General features: G+C 41.2%; 1 protein-coding gene across 2 annotated transcripts in view; it reads right to left on the reverse strand.

Moving 5' to 3' along the window:
* The window catches only part of GULP1 (GULP PTB domain containing engulfment adaptor 1), a 639,668-nt gene that overhangs the window by 557,847 nt on the left and 63,629 nt on the right, over window positions 1-18,192 (reverse strand). The window contains exon 2 of one of the 2 annotated variants that reach the window (XM_089670042.1): window positions 81-216. The exons of the other annotated variant lie outside the window; for it this stretch is intronic. The gene's annotated coding sequence lies outside the window, so the exon portion shown is untranslated. The remainder of the gene's footprint in view (window positions 1-80; window positions 217-18,192) is intronic. 2 annotated transcript variants of the gene reach the window in all.

Genomic DNA, 18,192 nt, shown 5'->3' on the forward strand with positions numbered 1-18,192 from the left:
GAGAGCTGAAAGTCCTGGCAATCAACTACCTTAGCAATGATAACTCATCCTTTATTAGACTGCTTTCCGGTAACTCTTACCATACTTGTTCAGCTGACGTTGCACGAACGATATGACATATGCCTGTTCCTTCTATGCTGTTAGCTTGTCCCCTTGTACTTCACACATGGAAGACCTTCGTTGTGGATCCAAACAACTTGTTATCAATCCTGGGTACTGAAAATTTGATATTCAAAGTTGAACTCCAGCAAGCAACCAAACACAACGTTAAAATGCAAGTATGAGAATTATTTTGGATATATCTTGCAACATTAAGAATGAGGCTGCCCTAATTAAAAACTGCATTCCACATCTAGTGTCCACAAACTGAGGATCACAAGAAGTCCATGCATGAAATCTTACAAATCTAATTAGTATATGGAAAAATCGGTGCACGGGGAGGTCAATGTGTATAAATGTGTATAAAGAACACCAACTGCCACCAGTGGAGTTCTTCAACTTTCTACTGCTCACAATCTGAAAATCCTGTAAACATTCTCCCATTCAGCAATTAAATAAAAATAGAGCTCCGATGGTGTAATATAGCTGGTACAATTGATTAAAACAATACACTAATAACATGAAACTGGCTAAAACTCACATTGATAGCTGTCAGCGCATCTTATCAAACAGCATTTGACATCCGCTAACTCTGCCAATTGGCCCCTCCCCCTTCCAATCAGAGTGCTGTTCTAAAAGAGATTACAGGAGGCTAACACCAAGTCTAACCTAACTATTTAAAACACTAGTTTTTGGAAAATTTGTTAATTAAAAAAATGTATTATTTAATTAAAAAAACGCTACAAAACGCAAATGCAGAAAAACGCAGGAAAACGCCGCTAAACGCGGCAAAATTCTGCTAACCACTAACGCAAAAAAAAGCTGAAAAACTCAAGTTTTTTAACGTGACTTTACAAAGCTAACGTTACCAGCGTTATCAAAACACCCCGTGTGTATGGAGCCTTAATGTTTAAGGCATTAATTAGTGGTTTTATATCTGCCTGGAGGTCATTTTAATTCCTCTAAACAGCTGGTGTTAGTTTTATTACTACTAAATGTTAGTCCCTGCCCCCAGGTTTGAAAATGTAGTGAACATTCAATTTTCTAACTAATTGCTAATAACTAATTACAAGCAATGAAAATTAAACAGTATTTTTGCTTGCACAGGATGACGAAAGTCAGCATCGCTTTATTCATTAAGGCTCCTTTCACACAGGCGTTACGTCTGTCCATTTGTCATCCATCTGTTGATGAATGAAAAATGACCAGCAATGCATTCCTATGGGCAAACGGATGAAAAGCAAATGTCATCCATTTACATCCGTTTTTTTTCGACTGCCATTCAGGTCCGTTTTTTAAATGAAACAAGTCTGCCTTTTTGTTTTGTAAAAAAATGCAATGGATAAAAAGTGGATACAAATGGAAAAACGTCCGTTTTTGCATTGGCAGTGGATGTGAAAAACTGATGTAAAAACCGATGTAAAAGCTGATGACAACTGATCCGTTTTTGATTTGTAAAAAATGATGAGAAAATCGGAACATCCATGTGAGAGGGGCCAAAGCTAAGCGAACAACCTAGTTGGCTTTAGTAAATCAAAGTACATACAGTCAGGTCCATAAATATTGGGACATCGACACAATTCTAACACTTTTGGCTCTATACACCACCACAATGGATTTGAAATGAAACAAACAAGATGTGCTTTAACTGCAGACTGTCAGCTTTAATTCGAGGGTATTTACATCCAAATCAGGTGAACGGTGTAGGAATTACAACAGTTTGCATATGTGCCTCCCACTTGTTAAGGGACCAAAAGGAATGGGACAATTGGCTTCTCAGCTGTTCTATGGCCAGGTGTGTGTTATTCCCTCATTATCCCAATTACAATGAGCAGATAAAAGGTCCAGAGTTCATTTCAAGTATGCTATTAGCATTTGGAATCTGTTGCTGTCAACTCTCAAAATGAGATCCAAAGAGCTGTCACTATCAGTGAAGCAAGCCATCATTAGGCTGAAAAAACAAAACAAACCCACCAGAGAGATAGCAAAAACATTAGGCGTGGCCAAAACAACTGTTTGGAACATTCTTAAAAAGAAGGAACGCACCAGTGAGCTCAGCAACACCAAAAGACCCGGAAGACCACAGAAAACAACTGTGGTGGATGACCGAAGAATTCTTTCCCTGGTGAAGAAAACACCCTTCACAACAGTTGGCCAGATCAAGAACACTCTCCAGGAGGTAGGTGTATGTGTGTCAAAGTCAACAATCAAGAGAAGACTTCACCAGAGTGAATACAGAGGGTTCACCACAAGATGGAAACCATTGGTGAGCCTCAAAAACAGTAAGGCCAGATTAGAGTTTGCCAAACAACATCTAAAAAAGCCTTCACAGTTCTGGAACAACATCCTATGGACAGATGAGACCAAGATCAACTTGTACCAGACTGATGGGAAGAGAAGAGTATGGAGAAGGAAAGGAACTGCTCATGATCCTAAGCATATCACCTCATCAGTGAAGCATGGTGTTGGTAGTGTCATGGCGTGGGCATGTATGGCTGCCAATGGAACTGGTTCTCCTGTATTTATTGATGATGTGACTGCTGACAAAAGCAGCAGGATGAATACTGAAGTGTTTCGGGCAATATTATCTGCTCATATTCAGCCAAATGCTTCACAACTCATTGGACGCCGCTTCACAGTGCAGATGGACAATGACCCAAAGCATATTGCAAAAGCAACCAAAGAGTTTTTTAAGGGAAAGAAGTGGAATGTTATGCAATGGCCAAGTCAATCACCTGACCTGAATCCGATTGAGCATGCATTTCACTTGCTGAAGACAAAACTGAAGGGAAAATGCCCCAAGAACAAGAAGGAACTGAAGACAGTTGCAGTAGATGCCTGGCAGAGCATCACCAGGGATGAAACCCAGTGTCTGGTGATGTCTATGCGTTCCAGACTTCAGGCTGTGATTGACTGCAAAGAATTTGCAACCAAGTATTAAAAAGTGAAAGTTTGATTTATGATTATTATTCTGTCCCATTACTTTTGGTCCCTTAACAAGTGGGAGGCACATATGCAAACTGTTGTAATTCCTACACCGTTCACCTGATTTGGATGTAAATACCCTCAAATTAAAGCTGACAGTCTGCAGTTAAAGAACATCTTGTTCGTTTCATTTCAAATCCATTGTGGTGGTGGTGTATAGAGCCAAAAATGTTAGAATTGTGTCGATGTCCCAATATTTATGGACCTGACTGTATGTGAAGTGTATGTAAACTCCAACAATGAACTTCCTCTATTTACTCCCTTTTTATCGACTATAGCAAATGTACAGTTAAAAGCGTTGTGTTACATGTGGTGGATAAGTGCAAAAAACTTGTTGATCCTCCCAGTAATCTAGAAACTGTTAAATTTCAGTGCTGCATTCTAATCTGGTACAGTGTTTCTAGATATCTCTGACGACTACACAATGGGGTTTATTTACTAAAGGAAAATAGGCTGTGCACTGCAAGTGCAGTTGCTTTAGATCCGAGGTGAAGCTCTGAAATGAGGCAAAATTCTGCTGATTTCTTTCATCAACTCATGTACAAGCAAAAATGCTGCTTTTTTTATTTTACTTGCATGTTCCCCTCTAGATCTGGAGCAACTGCACTTTCAGTGCACTTGGAGTGCACAGCCTATTTGCCTTTAGTAAATCAATCCCAAGGCATCCCTCTATTTTATGAAGTAGAGAAGGGGAAGATATTTTATTACTAACAGAAACTCCAGGTAAAAATAAAGGCGAAGAGCATAAAAACCTCTAAGGACTGGTAAGCTGCAATGCATTACATTATTGTTTTTGGGCTTAGATATGCTTTAAACACAGTAAAGCTATTTCAAATCCTGGTTATACACTGCAAATCCCCCCCAAAAAAACATTCTAAGTAGCAGTTGCTATACTATTAATATAATTTCATAAGAAAAACAATTTCAGCAAAAATAATTTCCTCTTTACCAGATGTTTTTGGGAGACCTAAAGATTTTTGTATTTAGAATTTTCAGGAAAAGGAGTCTAAAAGGAAGATTTGTCTAAATGCTAGATTCACTACAACTGACTCTTTTTTCTCTTCTCTGTAGACTTTTTTCTCCTTTTTTTCTGTTTGGGTTCATATTCTTGGTTATACGTTATCACATTTTGTTACATGTATTTCGTCTGGGGATGCTCCCCGTGAACCTATGTTTTTTTGTTTTTTTTCCCTATATATTTCTGTAATATGTGTTATTGAAACACTTTCATTTTGCTGTTGTTTAGAATCATTTTCATTCATCCGGATGGACTATAGACACGCCTATGATTTTTTTATATCCACTTACTTGTTCATGTTATTATTATTTCTCATGTTTTGTATTGTTAAAATTGATGTAAAATATAATAAAGACAAATTTGCCTTTAAATGCTAGATTCAAGAAACATGAAGGCCATTGACAGATGTAACGTATGAAGGTCCTGTAGACAATGTTCTGTGTGATTTACAATAGTAATTATAGCCCTTAGTCCACCTTAAACAAAGAAAAAAATCAATAATCATTGGAAGGTAATTAAAAAGACCCAACTAAAGGCAACCTGTTCTTCAATCACTCATGGTTCATATACAGGCAGGAAAAAAAAAATCTATTGGTGATACATAGATTACAGGTGACAAAATACTTTGTCTTACCTGAACTGGCAAAATAGTCAAAGTATTAAAGTACACAGACAAAAGACATGAGGTGCAGATGGGAGCACAAGATTCTTCTTCTGAACTTTTTTCATTTATATGCCCCTGCAGATTGGTCAATGTGGGGTAGACAAATTGTAGCACATCTGCAATTCATTAAAGTCAACATCAATCTAAGGTCTAAAGCCCTAACAAATTGACTAGACACTTCTGTGGTCAGTCACACTGCTAAGAAATGTCATCTGTTCCTGATTTAAGACAGCAAATCAATGAAGTGATAGACAGCACGCTGCCTAAAGCTGACCTTAACAAATTGTTATTGCAAAAAGAAATTTATTTGATTTTCACCCGAAACACTGGCACCAAAAGGGTTAAATGAAGAACGCATCTGTAAATGCATTCAAATACTGTGTCTCTCCCTCCGGAGATATTGATTTCACACATGTACATTGTTCGAGTTATGCCCATTATCTGCTAAATATTCATTTTCATTGGATTGTTTTATACAGATATTCACCGCAAATTATCCTAATGTTGCTGTATGGTATGTTAATAAAAACTAAAGTATGTTTTTATTATCTCAAACACTCTAAAATGGTAAGATAAACAAGTGCGTACATGCAATTCTGCAAATCTGTATTACCTTTTGGTTTATGCATATTTTATGTTACCCATTGCCTGCATCGGCATAACGCTGTGCTGCTGTAAAAGGGAAGTGATTAACCGCAAAGAAACACTGAATCCCGCTTGTCCAAAATTTTTGACATTTTTAATTGACGTTCCACTTTAACACGCTTTTTTGTCCAGACTATCAATAGTTAGGTATTTACATGTTCTTAACAAGCAAGAAAGGAACTTTCATGCAGACCCTCCATGCCAAAATGGAAAGTTTGCTTTTTTGCCACCCCACTCAAGACAAATGGCTTTAAAAACAAACAGTTTAACCCCGTGCCCCCTCCCTAGTAGCTTCCAATGCTTTTGTGAGGCACAGGTGACTTAATTGTGCCTTCATGTACTGATTACAATCCAGTGTTCTTCCAGAAGGTACAGGGCATAAAGAGTGCTTCCCAGACGTGTCAGGGGTCTGGGCCAGGGGTGAGGTAAGGGGGGGACAACTGTTTATTTAAAAATGGCTTTTTAAAGACATTTGTTTTGGGGGCAAGGAGGCAGACAAAAAAGTGTATTTTTTGTTTGGCATGATAATTTTTAAACAAGCCCTCACAGACCTTTGTAACTACAGGTTCTGAGGAGTAATTCATTGTTTTCTTCTTTTGGCACTTAGTGTCCGGCAGCCTCTTGGAAAGTGTCACATGAATATCTGAGGAAGCTACACATAGCTTATACTATATTGCCAAAAGTATTCGGATGCCTACCTTTACATGCACATGAACGTTAATGGGATCCCTGTCTTAGTCCGTAGGGTTCAATATTGAGTTGGCTCACCCTTTGCAGCTATAACAGCTTCAACTTTTCTGGATAGGCTGTCCACAAGGTTTAAGAGTGTGTCTATGGGAATATTTGACCATTCTTCTAGAAGCGCATTTGTGAGGTCAGGCACGGATGTTAACAAGAAGGCCTGGCTCGCAGTCTCCGCTCTAATTCATCCCAAAGGTATTCTTTCGGGTTGAGGCCAAGACTCTGTGCAGGAGAGTCAAGTTCCTCCACCTCACTCCACCCCACCTTATTATGGACCTTGCTTTGTGCACTGATGCGCAGTCATGTTGGAACAGGAAGGGGCCACCCCCAAACTGTTCCCACAAAGTTGGGAGCATGAAATTGTCCAAAATGTCTTGGTATGCTGGCACCTTAAGAGTTACCTTCGCTGGAACGAAGGGGCCAAGCCCAACCCCTGAACAACAACACCACACCATAATCCTCCCTCCTCCAAACTTTACACTTGGCACAATGCAGTCAGGCAAGTATTGCTGTCCTGGCAACCGCCAAACCCAAACACATCCATCAGATTACCAGACAGAGAAGCGTGATTCCAGAGAACACGTCTCCACTGCTCTAGGGTCCAGTGGCGGTGTGCTTTACATCACTGCATCGATATTCTGCATTGCACTTGGTGAAGTAAGGCTTGGGTACAGCTGCTCGGCCATGGAAACCCATTCCATGAAGCTCTCTATGCACTGTTGTTGTGCTAATCTGAAGGCCACATGAAGTTTGGAGGTCTTTAGCTATTGACTCTGCATACAACTGGAGACATCTGTGCACTGTGCGCTTCGACATGTGCTGACCCCGTTCTGTCATTTTACATGACCTACCACTTCATGGCTGAGTTACTGCTGTTCCCAGTTGCTTCTACTTTGTTATAATACCACTAACAGTTGACTGTGGAATATTTAGTAGCAAGGACATTTCACAGAGGGACTTATGGTACAGGTGGCAAGCTATCACTGTAGCATGCTTGAATTCACTGAACTCCTGAGAGCGACCCATTCTTTCACAAATGTTTGTAGAAGCAGTCTGCATGCCTAGGTGCTTGATTTTATACACCTGTTGCCATGGAGGTGATTGGAACACCTGAATCCAATGATTTGGAGTGGTGTCCCAATACTTTTGGCAATATAGTGTATATCACTCTTGCCTAGGAAAGAATAAAGGAACCATGAGGGTGGCGTGGCAAAATAAAACTGTATTCAATTTACAAAACTTAAAAAAGAATGACCAAAAGTTAAATAAATGGTGAAAGGTCTGCTTTAAGAATATGCCTTTCATTTCAATAGTTTGGATGTAGGTGTACTACCTTTAGATGCAGCTTTCTTCTTATTTTTGCATGTTTCTGGATTTTTCTGTAGTTTTGTAATTGTATTGTTTAGTATTTAGTCTTTTGTGTTTTGACACCATTTCCTAATTCACTCCCTTATCCTTCACCTTGACTACTGCAACTACCTCTTCATTGGCTAACCTTTACATAGGCTATCCCCCAAAATACTAACAATAATTTACAAAGCCATCCACAACTCTGACCCCAGCTACATAACTGACCTAGTCTCAAAATACCAACCTAATTGTTCTCTTCATTCCTCCCAAGACCCTCTGCTCTCTATTTTCCTTGTCACATCCTCCCATGCAGGACTTCTTCCGAGCTTCTCCCATCCTATGGAATTCCCTACCTCAATCTGTCTGACTATCTCCTACTATCTCCTACTCTGTCCACTTTTAGGCAATCCCTAAAAGCCTTTCTCTTCAGAGAGGCCTATTCTGTCTTTACTGTACTTTTATTTTCTCCATCAGCTTATCCCCCACAGTTATTACTTTTGGTATCACTTGACCCTTCCCTTTTAGATTGTAAGCTCTAAGAAGCAGGACTCTCTGATTCCTCCTGTATTGAATTGTATTGTCACTCTACTGTCTGCCCTCATGTTGTAAAGTGTTGGTGCTATATAAATCCTGAACAATAATAATAATAATGTCTGCTGTTTCAGTTTATAGTTTCTTGTCCTGTGTGTCTTAAGTGTAGTTTTGTACAATGTACTATTTTCCATTTATTGATTAATATTTTGACATATTTTCTACCTAGTTTCTTGTCATAAGATTGTAATTTATCTCAGTGTCTGACAGATAATAAAAATATTTGCATATGTATAATCATCACACTTGAAGAAAGGGAATTGTGCCTTTGAAACGTAGTGTTGCTGCTTTACCTTTGCTTTTCATAGTCCTTCTCTTGTCTTATATAATTCAAAGGAAACCTTTTTGGAGACATACAGTATATTGCCAAAAGTATTGGGATGCCCACCTTTACACGCACATGAACTTTAATGGCATCCCAGTCTTAGTCCCTAGGGTTCAATATCGAGTTGGCCCACCCCTTGCAGCTATAACAGCTTCAACTCTTCTGGGAAGGCTGTCCACAAGGTTTAGGAGTGTGTCTATGGGAATGTTTGACCATTCTTCCAGAAGAGAATTTGTGAGGTCAGGCACTGATGTCGGATGATAAGGCCTGGCTTGCAGTCTCCACTCTAATTCATCTCAAAGGTGTTCTATTGGGTTGAGGTCAGGACTATGTGCAGGACAGTCATGTTCCTCCACCCCAAACTCGCTCATCCATTGCTTTATGGCCCTTGCTTTGTGCACTGGTGCGCAGTCATGTTGGAAAAGGAAGGTGTCATCTCCAAACTGTTCCCACAAAGTTGGAAGCATGAAATTATCCAAAATGTCTTGGTATGCTGATGCCTTAAAAGTTCCCTTTACTGGAACAAAGGGGCCAAGCTCAGCCCCTTAAAAGCAACCCCACACCATAATATCCCATCCACTAAACTTTACACTTGGCACAATGCAGTCAGGCAAGTACTATTCTCCTGGTAACCGCCAAACCCAGACATGTCCATCGAATTGCCAGACAGGGAAGTGTGATTCATCACTCCAGAGAACACTTCTCCACTGCTCTATTGTCCAGTGGCAATGTGCTTTACACCACTGCATCCAACACTTTGCATTGCACTTGCTGATGTAAGGCTTGAATGCAGCTTCTCTGCCATGGAAACCCATTCCATGAAGCTCTTTACGCACTGTTGCTGTGCTAATCTGAAGGCTACACAAATTTTGGAGGTCCTTAGCTATTGACTCTGCAGACAGTTGGCACTTCAGCATGCGCTGTTTCCGCTTTGTCATTTTACGTGGCTATTGTTCCAAGTTTCTTCCACTTTTACCTCTATCACCACTAACAGTTGACCATGGAATATTTAGTAGTAAGGACATTTCATGGATGGATTTATGGCACAGGTGGCAACTTATTACGGTGCCACGCTTGAATTTACTGATCTCCTGAGAGCAACCCATTCTTTCACAAATGTTTGTTGAAGCAGTCTACATGCCTAGGTGCTTGATTTTATACACCTGTTGCCATGGAGGTGATTGGAACACCTGAATCCAATGATTTGAAGGGGTGTCTCAATAGTTTGGTAATATAGTGTATATTGGGGACTGTTTATGAAAATGCTGGTTTAAATGACCCTTAAAAAACCCATACTCAGCTCAAATTTCATCTGAATCCTGTTGAATCAGTTGTAATTAGAGCCAGGGGTGGCTCTGTCAACATCTCTCGGCTCCACAAAGCTTAACCACTTCCTAACCGCTCTATAGTCGAATGATGGCTACAGCGCAGCCGTCCAGTTCTGGATGGGCGTCATATGGCATTCTCTCAGAACATGCCCTCCATGGCACGCACCCATCGCTCCCTGTAACCACAGTGTCCTTTGGACACAGTTGATCACATGACATGGTAAAGGGCCAATTATAGCGGCATTTTACCATGTGATCAGCTGTGTCCAATCACAGTTGATCACCATGTAAATTCACTTTTCGGTTATCGGCAGTACTTTACTCACGCTGTCACAGCTTGAGGAAAGTACTGCTGATAATCGGCATCTGTCAAAGGAAATATGTGCTGATTATCAAAAAGTGCCCATCAGTGCTTTCCCTCAGTGGCCAACATTGCTGCCCAGCAGTGCCCGACAGTGCTGGCAATCTATGCCCGTCAGTGCTGCCAATCTGTGACAGTCAGTGCCACCAGTCAGTGATGTCTGTCAGTGTTGTCTATCAGTGCTGTCAGTCAGTGCCACCTGTTACTGCCGTCAGGCAATACCTTTCAGTGCTGCCTATTAGTGCCCATCAGTGCCACCTATCAGTGCCCATCATTGCCGCATATCAGTGCAGCCTCATCAATGCCTCCTCATCAATGCCCACCAGTGCAGCCTCATCAGTGCAGCCCATCAGTGCTGCCTATCAGTGCCACCTCATCAGTGCCCATCAGTGCTGCCTATTAGTGTCCATCCATGCTGCCTATCAGTGCAGTCTCATCAACACACATCAGTGAAAGAGAAAAATGACTGGTTTGCAAAATTATATAATAGAAATAAAGAAAAACTTTATTTAAAAAATTTTTTAGTCTTTTTTCATTTCTAGTGCAAAAAATAAAAAACCCAGTGGTGAATAAATACCACCAAAAGAAAGCTCTATTTGTATGAAAAAAAGATACAAATTTCATATTGGTACAGTGCTGCATGACCATGCAACTGTCATTCAAATTGCAACAGCACTGAAAGCTGAAAATTGGCCTGGGCAGGAAGGAAGTAAAAGTGCCCAGTAGGCAAGTGGTTAATTGAGAAAAATCACAGGTGGTAGGTGAAAAATTGTGAGATGAACAGTGACTGCATGCTATCAGGTGCAGTCACTGCTTGGGTATTCGGACAGCACTGTGGCTGTCTGAATACAACAGCCAGCAAGGGAGATTCTTCCAACCATGTTGTTTAGCGTGGATGAAGCAATCTATTAGATTCCTGTCATTAAAGAGTAACTCCACTTTTGTTGAGAAAAACACAATCTGTTTCTTCTCTGAAGAAAACGCGGTGTGTCCTTTGGTTCCTGATTCTGAATGGAAGTGACTAATCTATTAGAATCACCTGGTACACTATCAGAGTTCTTATGAGAAAAAGTTGCATTCTCTGCATCCCTTTAGAATTGATTAACTTTTAGGGAGTATATTATCAAAAATGACATTATTGTGACAAAGGATGCCCAATATCTGAACTGAAACTTATATCTCAATGCAGAGTTCTTCACACAAGCAGGAAATTACATTTCTGGAGGCATTCTGTACCCCTGAAGATTGCCATAGTGTATTGAATTTTTAAAGAAAGTTACAGTGCTGTAGTTTGAAAAAAGAAGGTGACTTTATTACAATTTAGCTTGTGTAGCAATTGTACATGCCATATTAATTTTTCAGATGCTGTATGTTTTCCAGAAAAATTGAGTTATCCTTTAACCACTTCCCGACCGGCCGTTGTATATAAACGGCCTCCCCGCACCCTGCTTGTGCGCGCTCCCTGGGAGCGCGCAGCACCGCGATCCGGTGCCCGCTGTGTCCTCCGGACACAGTGAAACACCGATCGTCGGACGGGACCTCTGTACGAGGTCCCGATCATGTGATCACTGATTGGCCAATCAGTGATCACATGCAAAGTAGTAAGCAAGATGTCACTTCTGACATCATTGCTTACTATGTGTGAAATCTGTGAATGATCACAGAGGTCACATGGTACAAGGCTATTCACAAAAGCCTTGTACCATGTGACAAGCTGTGACCAATCACAGCTCACTCTGTATTTCTCAATGAGTGCAGGAATGCACACAGAGAGAAAGAGAAATGATTGCTTTTACACAGGGCTTTCTTTCTGCCGGAACGCGGCGGTACTGCGTTCCGCCACCTTTTTCTTCTTGTCCCCGCTCACCGACTGCCTCTGCAGAGCTGACAAGCTATGCAGAGCAGCGAAAGTGACAGGTGCCGGACGCGGCTTGTTTATGTCATGCTTGCGCGTGCCCGGCACCTGTCACTGCCGCTGCTCACAGCCGGTGAGCGGGGACATGCACGCTTCACCCCCCCCCCCTCTACCGCCAGCGTGTAAACATCGGGGGCGCGGACGATGGGCGAGGACACTATGCACGCTTCACCGCCCCCCCCCGCCGGCGTGTAAACATCGGGGGCGGCGCGGCGACATCAACGGCAGTGACAGCGTGGACGCAGGGGCCGTACAGCTTGGAGTAGGTAAGCTGCGCTCGGCTCCCTGTCACTGACTGCAGTATCATGTATTGCTCTAAATTTTTACTCTCTCCCCAGCCTGTGCCCACCTAAACTATCCCAACCACCTGTGCCCACCTAAACTATCTGAGCCCACCTAAACTATCCTCACCCACCTGAGCCCACCTAAACTATTTCAGAACGCAATTGCTCAGCGCTCAGCGGCGCCGATCGAGAGCGCCCCTCCTGTGCATGAGGAACAGGAAAGATAAATTCAGTGATGGACGGTATTTTTTGGAGGAAAAGGTGGCAACCCTAGGGGAGCCTGTAGGAGCAGGCACATCTACCAGACAGGGTACACATGCATGCTAGACTGATTTTATATCTATGCTGGACGTTTACAAACGGCCTGCCATGATTTTATATCTATGCATGTGTTCCTGGTGTCAGTACGGTACTGATTTTATATCTATGCGTGTGTTTCTGGTGTCAGTACGGTACTGATTTTATATCTATGCATGTGTTTCTGGTGTCAGTACGGTACTGATTTTATATCTATGCGTGTGTTTCTGGTGTCAGTACGGTACTGATTTTATATCTATGCATGTGTTTCTGGTGTCAGTACATTAGTCATTTTATATCTATGCATGTGTTTCTGGTGTCAGTACGGTACTGATTTTATATCTATGCGTGTGTTTCTGGTGTCAGTACGGTATTCATTTTATATCTATGCATGTGTTTCTGGTGTCAGTACATTAGTCATTTTATATCTATGCATGTGTTTCTGGTGTCAGTACATTAGTCATTTTATATCTATGCATGTGTTTCATGCAGATCATGCAAGAGGCAGCCGGGGGTCCGATGACATCATTTCCCTTATATGGTATGTACGGGAAATGATGTCATCGGAAGCCCCTCCCAAATTTTACTTGCATTCCTGTTCTCTAAAGGGGTGGTCCTAGGGTTTGATGGGGGCGTGGCCAGGTTTGGGTGGGGGAGTTCCACCACCTTTCCTCTGAGAAAAAAAGCCCTGCTTTTACATCCTATATGGGTGTAAAAGCAATCAGTGTAAAAAAAAAAAAAAAAATCTTTATCACCCCTCACAAGTAGTACAGTGTCACCATGGTGACACTGTACTGCTAGGGTGACAGTATGTAAAAAAAAAAAAAAAAAATAAAAAATAATAATATAAAAAAATAAAATAAAAATGTAAAAAAAAATGTTTAAAAATTATAATTTTTGCTTATAAACTAATTTGGATTTTTTTTTTACTAAAAAGATAACGGAATAAATTTTGGCTAAGATTTATGATGAAATATTATTTATTTGCAAAATTTTATTAAAAAACACTTTTTTAAAAAATTTTTGGACATTTCATTTACATAGCAAAAAAAATACAAATCCCAGTGGTGAATAAATACCACCAAAATAAAGCTTTATCTATCTAAAAAAAATGGTAAAAAATTCATTTGGGTACAGTGTTGCATGACCGCGCAATCGTCATTCAAAGTGTGATAGCGCTAAAAGCTGCAAATTGCCCTGGTCAGGAAGGGGGTAAAAGTGTCCGGTCTGGAAGTGGTTAAGCTTGCAAGCTGATCTCTATGTGTTTATGGCTAGAATCAGGCTTAGTTGTATTCTGAGACATTAATTCCCAGGAAATATGCATATTAGAAAAGCCAGAAGTTAAAAAGTACTGAGGGCCCAAAAAGATCTGTGTGGTGCGCTAATGCAGTTGCATTTATGCATGTTATGTCACATATCAAAGTGTGTTGTATTAAGGAAACCCACTGAAACTCAATGGGCTTCCAATGCACCAAAAGTCCCAAAATTCAGACATGTCCCAACATTTTTGCAGCAAGTCAGTATGGTGTGTTGGGTGCTACTCAAATTGAACTGCGATGCATTGATGCATGAAGAGTTCAACAATGTCAGCCTTTATGTTCCCTTGGAAAAGGTCTCCCTAAGGCTGCATTCACACTTGAGTGTTTTGTAGCTTGAAGCTCAAAGCTGCTAAAAACATAAAAAAATCAATTGTTCTCTATGGTGCCGGTTCACACCTGATCACTTGAACAGGTACCAAAAAGAACAATTGATTTTCTAAGTTTGACTGTTTTTGGAGCTTCGAGCTTCAAGGTACAAAATGCTCAAGTGTGCATTCAGCCTTATAGAAGTGTCAGAATACTGATAGAGAGGCCAATACAATTAGTTGAATACAGTGCTGCAGATTTATCGGGACTGTCAAAAACAGAGAGTAGGAAACAGTTCCAGTCAGTTTCCGATGCAGAAAAAAAGTAGAACATGATGCATTTTTCTGCACAGAACCATACTAGAACATAGCAAAATGCATCAAAACTGCACCGGAACTGTGTGTGGTGTGAACTGTAAGCAAAAATGTACCCAGAATGCATCTGGAGTGCATTTGTGTAGTATGTACTGACCCTTACTAAGGTTTGAGCTAGTTTATTCAGCTAAAGTAGTTCTAAACTCTAAGGGCCAGTTCACACTACATGAGTTTTAGTTTCTTTTTTTCTGCGTCCAAAACGCACAAAAAGTAGGTTATATGGTTGTCAATGTCATAGTTCACATCAGTGCTTGCAGTTCCAGTGCATTCCAGTTGCAAAAAAAAAGTAGAACATGCTGCATTTTTTCTGCACAGAACTGCACTGGAACATGGTAAAACGCATAAAAATTGCACTGGAACGCACAAAAATGCACCAAAAACGCACTGTAATGCACATGTCCCTATTTAAATTGCAGACAAAGAAAGGGGAAAAAATGAACTGGAATGCATAAAAAATGCAATGGAAAACGTGCATGCAGAAGAGCATCTGGAACGCATCTGGACTGTGCTTCTATAGTGTGAACCGACCCTTGTGCATGCACAATGTTTACCATGTATTCCAATGGCCCTGGTTCACATTAATGCAGTCAGTTCCAGACAGTTTCCGGTGCAAAAAAAAAAAAGAGTAGAACACGTTGCATTTTTTTCTGCAGAGAACTGTACTAGAACATAGCAAACTGCATCAAAACTTCACCGGAACTGCGTGTGGTGTGAACTGTAAGCAAAAACGTATCTAGAAAGCATCCAGAGTGCATTTTTGTGGTGTGAACTGGCCCTAAAGGGTTTTTTTTCAACTTAATACATTCTATATGATTATCTGCAATGATTGCTGTTGGATGCACAGCCACGGATAGCTGTGGCCGCCACCAACCTGTCATCGAAGTGTACAGATCTCAGAGTCCACAGCTAGCTGCTCAACGGTGACAGAAACAGCTATCACCAGTGCAAACGTGGCCTTAGTGCTCGGTCATACCAGTGCGATTTCAGGTGCGATCTGCAAATTGAAATCGCACCCCAAATCGCTTTTAATGAATGTAATTGTCAATATGTTAATATGTGCAATTTGCTGCTGCACGATTTCTAAAGTAGTTCTTGTATTACTTTTTCTGCAGTTTATTGCAATTTCACATACGTAGAAAATAATGTAAATCTCAAAGCAAATTGCAAGAAATTGTTGAAAATCTTCGCAAGTAGCAATAAAGTCTTTAGAAATCGCACCTGAAATTGTGATGAAATTGCACACAAATCATTTTAAATCACAGCGGTGTGACCGGTGACGTAATGGAAAATGTTACATATTAATGCGAAGGAGATGTATGCAAATGGACTTTCCTAATATTATGAATACCAATTGTGTGACATCCCTTTGAAACCAACAACATGGATTATTATTATAGATACCAACACTGAGTATTAGGAAATTTCCATACTTCTGGATGTATACACTATATTCTTTCCTGATACTAAAAATATCTGTTTTATGGATTTACATAACAACTCTCACCATGATTTCCTGGAAATATCTGATCGTAATAGCAAAGTCACTAGTTCATAAAATTTCATGCTCTACAGCAGTGGTTACTAAATGGCAGACCGCAGTATGGAACTGGACTGAGGGACAGTCCTGTCCGGACCGCAGCCACGCCACTGCAACCGCTGGATGCCCTGCCTCAGGCCATAGGACACACTGGGCCGCCAGGCTTAAGATGATTGATTTGCTGGATGAGCTGTCTCTTTTCTGGATGGGCTGTCTCTTTGCTGGACGGCTGTCTCTTTGCTGGAATGACTGTCTCTTTGTTGGATGAGCTGTGTCTGCTGGATGGGCTGTCTCTGCTGGATGGGCTGTCTCTTTGCTGGACGAGCTGTCTCTTTGCTGGTTGGGCTGTCTCTTTGCTGGGCGGGCTATCTCTTTGCTGGACTGGCTGTCTCTTTGCCGGATGAGCTGTCTCTTTGCTGGATCGGCTGGATCTTTGCTGGATGAGCTGTCTCTGCAGGATGGGCTGTCTCTCCTGGACAGCTGTCTCTTTGCTGGATGGGCTTCCTCTTTGCTGGATGGGCTGTCTCTGCTAGACGAGCTGTCTCTTTGCTGGATGGGCTGTCTCTGCTGGATGGGCTGTCTCTTTGTGGGATGTGCTGCCTCTTTCCTGAATGGGCTGTCTCTGCCAGACGGGCTGTCTCTTTTCTGGACAAACTGTCTCTTTGCTGGAGGGGCTGTCTCTTTGCTGGACGAGCTGTCTCCTTGCTGGACGACCTGCCTCCTTGCTGGATGAGCTATCTCTTTGCTGGACATGGATGTCTCTTTGCTGGACTGGGCTGTCCCTTTGCCCAGTTGGATCCAGCAAAGAAACATCTCAATCCAGCAAAGAGACAGCCCAGTCCAAGAAGGGACATCCCCATCCAGCAAAGAGACATCCCTGTCCAGCAAAGAGACTCCTGTCTTTGCTATATATTTGCTGTGTTGTTAGGGCCCTGTGTTGTGTTAGGGGTGCTGTGTTGTGTTAGGGGTATTGTGTTGTGTTAGGAGACACTGTGTTTTGTTAAGGGGCACTGTGATGTAAAGAGGAAAAAGAGGACACTGTGGGACTTCTTTAAAGAGAGGACTGTTATGTAGAGGAGACTACAGTGTGAAAGGTATGCTAAAGAGTCTAATGTACCAGGGGACTGTGATGTGTTATATCACTAACAAGATTCGGACCTCTGCTGGAAGGAAATTTTGCTGACCGGACCTCTGTAAATTTTAATTCAAGACCCCTGCTCTAGAGTCTAGACAGTAAGAAACACCTTCAAAAGCTTATGCCTGTCAACTGGAAAATCTATTGATTTATGTTATACAATCACCTGGTATTGTAGTTCATTAGGGCCAATTTGTTACGTTACATACATGATTGATTGTAAATATTCACCACAAAGGGCTTTTGATTAGGTGCCAAAAAATCATAGTTGTATTGCAGAGCCACCATACAATTCTCCAACTAGATAATTTTTCACACACTATATAATGCAACTAGACAGCGTATATGACATCCCCTTCAGGCATTCAAAGTATACGGCAATGTTCAGATATCTCACAAGGTACTCCCATGAGTAAAATGCTGACATGTTTCATTTCTGAAGCTGAACTTTATCAGAGCAGGCAATATTATTTCCTTATAGGTCATTATTTTCTTTGGAGACTCATCCCTTAACGTTTCTTAAATACACAATGCCAAAAAAATGTCAAGCATAGGCAACCAAGTAGATAATGAAAACTGTAGCGCATTTACAGTGAACAGTTTGCATTTCCATAGCATGTAAACATAATCTGCTCAATTATAGGTTTCAAAAGCACCAATTCCTTGCATAAAACAAGCAGCCTGAGCAGACTATGCTTCTCTTATCCAGATGTTAACTTTTTGTCAGCAATCAACAGCTAAGCTCTCACCTTCATTTATAACCACTCCCAATGGCTGCTGATATAATCAGATAAAAGTGGCATAACAAGACAAGACAAGGGAAAGGCTTAAAGCAATAAAGGTTTATTTTTTTAAATAACAGACATGACTATAATTACTTGCTGTGTGCAGTGGTTTTGCACAGAGCAGCCAGGATCC

The sequence above is a fragment of the Staurois parvus genome, unplaced genomic scaffold (assembly GCF_062004578.1).
Source record: "Staurois parvus isolate SC_StPar_1 unplaced genomic scaffold, SC_StPar_1.0 ptg000011l, whole genome shotgun sequence".
Taxonomy (NCBI): Eukaryota; Metazoa; Chordata; class Amphibia; order Anura; family Ranidae; genus Staurois; species Staurois parvus.